Source organism: Gadus morhua, chromosome 14 (genome assembly GCF_902167405.1).
Source record: "Gadus morhua chromosome 14, gadMor3.0, whole genome shotgun sequence".
NCBI lineage: Eukaryota > Metazoa > Chordata > Actinopteri > Gadiformes > Gadidae > Gadus > Gadus morhua.
The window spans coordinates 7,908,445-7,913,444 of NC_044061.1; the positions used below are offsets into that span (position 1 = coordinate 7,908,445).

Here is a 5,000-nt window from a genome sequence, read left to right on the forward strand (position 1 = left end):
TGTGTTCATTTCCTCTCCACTGTGTGCTGGCATGCAGGTAATGACCCCTTGTGTCCAAGCCCTGGTGGCTGGCTGGAACACATGAGAATGAGTTGAGAGAGAGAGAGAGAGAGAGAGAGAGAGAGAGAGAGAGAGAGAGAGAGAGAGAGAGAGAGAGAGAGAGAGAGAGAGAGAGAGAGAGAGAGAGAGAGAGAGAGAGAGAGAGAGAGACATTATCATAATCTCTGTTTTACTGCTGTATACAAACACACACCCAAGTAAACACAAACACATACACTCGTACATACTTAAGTTTATGCCACAGACCTGCCACAAACATGCAGGCACACAAATAAACACTATTTGTCTGAAGTGGACAAACACTGACAATAGAGAAAAGGTGCAATCAATTAGTAATAATCAAGAGTCTTCTGTGGTTATTAATACCATATTATTATATATATAATAATACTAATAATTGTGTGCAATACATTTTTTTTAATATTTATACATCTTTTTTTATTGTTAATATTTATACATTATTATTTAATTACCATGGTCGACCATGGCATTACTCTTCCTGTTTGACCTGAGAGTATGTTTCAGTTCCTGTTAGTCCCTGAGCATAAATGTTTTACTTTGCAGCAAGGAGTAAAAATATAGGCCTCATATTAAAATGACATAAAAAACACAAAATAACCCCAAAACTTGACTGCGATCGCATCAACCGCATTTTGCTACTGTACATTGTCACTCTTTTCCTGCCTTTTGCATCTTTCCCCCGTATGCTTGGCTCATCTTTGAATCCCTCCCTTTGTCTCTTGATTTTCCATCTTGGAGCTCGCTCTCTCTCTCTCTCTCTCTCTCTCTCTCTCTCTCTCTCTCTCTCTCTCTCGCGCTCTCGCTCTCGCTCTCTCTCTCTCTCTCTCTCTCTGGTTTACAATGAGGATCGGTGCTGCAGTAGGAGGAAGGAACTCAATTAATACAATCAGCCTGTTTCCAATTTGAGACAGATGAATACGAGGGCTGTTCATCATACACAGAGATAGAGAGAGAGAGAGCGAGAGAGAGAGAGAGAGAGAGAGAGAGAGAGAGAGAGAGAGAGAGAGAGAGAGAGAGAGAGAGAGAGAGAGAGAGAGAGAGAGAGAGAGAGAGAGAGAGCATCTGGATATGGCTTGCACAAGAGCTGCATTGTATATTTCCTTTTAAATATATTATATTTCAAAATTGGATCAACAGTCAATTTTTTACCTCAAAACTTTTTCTTTTATCAGTTCCATATTGTAAGAGAAAGGCACACATTCAAAGTCTGCAAAGTCTCTCCTACTGCTGGGGGAGATAATATATATTATACTTGTAATATTATAGTTAAGCAGTTATTTATGTTTTTATATCAATTCATGCACTCAATCATGTAGTTACATTTATAGTCATTTATACCATGCTAATACTTGAATTTAAGCAGATTTGTAGAAGTTAATTTGAAAGTATCATTATAATTATTATTTTTACTATTAGTAATAATTATTATTATTGGTATAACCGGTATTATTTGTATTATTATTATTATTATTTTTAATTTTATTATTTTCACCATGATTTGTCAGGGGCGCTAAGTACTGAGGCTAAGCTCTTATTCTTCAAGGCTGAATGACTAACTGGCTTAAAAAGAATACGATTTATGTTTAGCCATATGCGGGTAGAACCACTCTGCCTTTAGTTTGCTTTAAATCACCGGTTTTACGGCGCTTGAAAAATAGTGAGGCGTTCACGGTTCATTCATGGTCATTGGGACCATTCTTTCCTTCTGCTGTAAATCCCAGCTCCAGAGATAAGTCCAAGAGTCTTTAGGTTCCGTCGGTAATCTCGCTTGGAAAAAAAAGTTTAAAAGAAAAAAAGCCCCCCTTGCAAATGTATTTAGGAAGTGCAATTCCATGGGCTCAATTTCATTAGGCAGAATCCCAAAGCTGAACGGTGTTGTGTACCAGGTTTTAACAAGGGACAGGCTTGGCGCTCTGATTATACCAAGCTGTTTTGATACCTAAAACCTGTCCGATGGTCATGGAATATATGGTCCTTGGTGATACCATTTTGTTTTCCTTCCTGGACTATAGGTTCGACTCTGATCTCCAATTTTACTACCCCTTTACGACCTATTTTACTGACAAAAAGCAGGTGAATAGGTTAAACTATGAATCGGCCTTGTTGGATTATGGTTCTTCGCCTTGGAGGAACATACAGAAAGGTCAAGAAAGCCTGTCCGTTTACAGACATTGACAGAGAGATGTGTAAAGCATTTGAACTGCTAATATTAGCAACCGTTGTGGGAATGAAATACGCACACACAAACACACACACACAAACACACACACACACACACCACACAAAATAAAACAATCCATATATATAATTTAAAAATATTATAAAATAGTCAAATTTACTGTAGCTTCTTTTGGTGGCGGTATATACGTGTATAAGGAGTGGTGTTTTACAGCGCAGTGGGTCCCTGGTAAAGTATCCTGATGGAGTACGCTGACCACAGAGGCTGCTAGGAAATCTTCCCTAATGACTGCAGCACATGTGCGTCTGGCGCTCAGCCCTCTCATTAACGTCACTGGACACTGTATATGTACGCCAGCATGGGTGTGTGGAAGGCTGGGAGTGTGTGTGTTTGTGTGTGTGTGTGTGTGTGGGGGGTTTGTAAACCTGTGTGAGTAAACCTGTTTGTGTGTTTGAGTTTGTGTGTGTGTGGGTGTTGGGTGTGTATCTGTTGGTCGGTAAGGATCTGTGTGCACGTGTGTATGTGTGCTCAGAATTTTATTTTTGTGTGTGTGTGTGTGTGTGTGTGTGTGTGTGTGTGTGTGTGTGTGTGTGTGTGTGTGTGTGTGTGTGTGTGTTTGTGTGGTTGGGTAGGTGTGTGTGTTTGTGTGTGTGTGTGTGTGTGTGTGTGTGTGTGTGTGTGTGTGTGTGTGTGTGTGTGTGTGTGTGTGATTGTGTATTGTGCGTGTGTGAGTGGGAGTGTGTGTATGTGCATGTATATGTGTGTGGGTGTGCATGTGTGTACGTCTGTCTGTCTAAGCAAGTACGTGTAGGTGTATTTGTGTGTGTGCGCATGCGTGTGTGTGTGTGTGTGTGTGTGTGTGTGTGAATGTGTGGTGTGTGTGTGATTTCGAGTGCATGTGTGTATATGCATGTGTGTGTGTGTGCGTCTAGGACAACATCGTCTGCCAAAGGAGCAAGACTTAGAGGGCTCTGATGATCTCATCCCCTCTTTAGTTTACAAACCCTCAGGCTCTGTGTTTGTGCGCGTGTGTGCTTGTGCGTGCGTGCGTGTGTCTGAATGTATGAGCATGCAATGAAACTCTGCGACATGCGGAAAATCACAAGTGGAGTATTGTGGAAAGAAACAGTTTGTCCTCCCTACCATCATGCAATCTCGAACAGGGCTCTCCAACACCAGCCTGCTGCATCCTTCAACTGCCGTCGTAGAGGAAGCAACCATGTATGGGCGTGCGCGTGAGTCGTACATTAGTGCATTTGTTTCCATGTTTGCGTGGGTTTGAGTGAGTGCTGCTGTGTTTGTCCATAAATATGTGTCTTTAATTGTGTTTGTGTGTGTGTGTGTGTGTGTGTGTGTGTGTGTGTGTGTGTGTGTGTGTGTGTGTGTGTGTGTGTGTGTGTGTGTGTGTGTGTGTGTGCACGTGCATGCCTCGTACAGGGTGGCGCACTCTGGAGGAAGAGGAATTTCCCCCAGCAGCCCCTATCGGTAATGGTGACTGTAATGAGCTGCAGCTGTCAGCGTGGTTTCCGCACACACACACACACACACACACACGTGAGTACGTGTGACACACACATATACCAAATTACCCATACACACACACACAAATGCACACGTTTGGAAGGAAGTAGTGAGTCACTCCGTGGTATGCTGTCACACTGGGTTGATAAATAGTCTCGCTCACCAGACAACCGTCGAACATTAGCGTAAACATTTCCTACAAAATAAAGGCGCTGTGTTATAATAATATTGATGAATGCTTATTTCTGTAGTTTTTTTCCAAAGATTCCAGGAGAGGCAAACATATCGGGACAGATCGTCAGAGTAAACAATCATACAAACACACAAACACGCACGCGCACACACACACACACACACACGCGCGTGCGCACACACACACACACACACACACACACACACACACACACACACACACACACACACACACACACACACACACACACACATAAATACAGAGAACAGATGTATATGTGTTAGAAAGAGCTTCACATGGTAGACTGATGGATTGGAAATCCAAAAAATGGAGCGGAAGCTTTGAGTCTGGCGGTAGTTAACATTAAGTATCGGGTCCAGGTGCCGATACGATATTCACCGTGCTGGAATAAATCAGGTGCCCTGCGTTTTCTCAAAGTTGGGTGACATTGAAACAACCGGAGGCAAACTGAACTGTATAATGTGACACACGCAACGCAAAGTCAGGAATCAAAAGCGACTTCAGAGTTGAAAATAAGGAAGAACCAGCATTCACCGGAAAAACAAGCAAATAAACAAAATGGCCCCTATGGTGGAGAATGTGTGGTGGGTGTGTGTATGTGTGTGGGGGGGAGTACAGAGGTCACGGCGTCACCCTGTTTTGACTAACCCCCCCAATCCCCCCCCTCCCCCACACACACCTACTCCCTTGACCTCTGCCAATTTTTTGTCTCGTTTCGCTCTAACTTTGTAGATGGGACTTTAATTTTGAAGCGCGCTGCGCGGGACAGTGATGAATAGGCTACATCAAGGAGGGCTTAAATTACCCCTCTCCCTAGTGGCGACTCTGACCGCGAGGAGGTGTGTCCATGTGTGTGTGTGCGTGTGTGTCCGTCCGTCCGTGTGCGTGTGTGTGTGTGTGTGTGTGTGTGGGTGGTGACCTAGTAACGGCAGACATAGAAAGAAACAGGGCTGGTCAGCATTTGCCCTCCCGACCCTGCGAGCTCCACAGAGCATCAAACCAGGA

General features: G+C 43.4%; 1 long non-coding RNA gene across 2 annotated transcripts in view; it reads right to left on the reverse strand.

Moving 5' to 3' along the window:
• LOC115558571 (uncharacterized) overlaps window positions 1–5,000 on the reverse strand; it is a 26,314-nt gene that overhangs the window by 15,843 nt on the left and 5,471 nt on the right. The window lies entirely within an intron of this gene.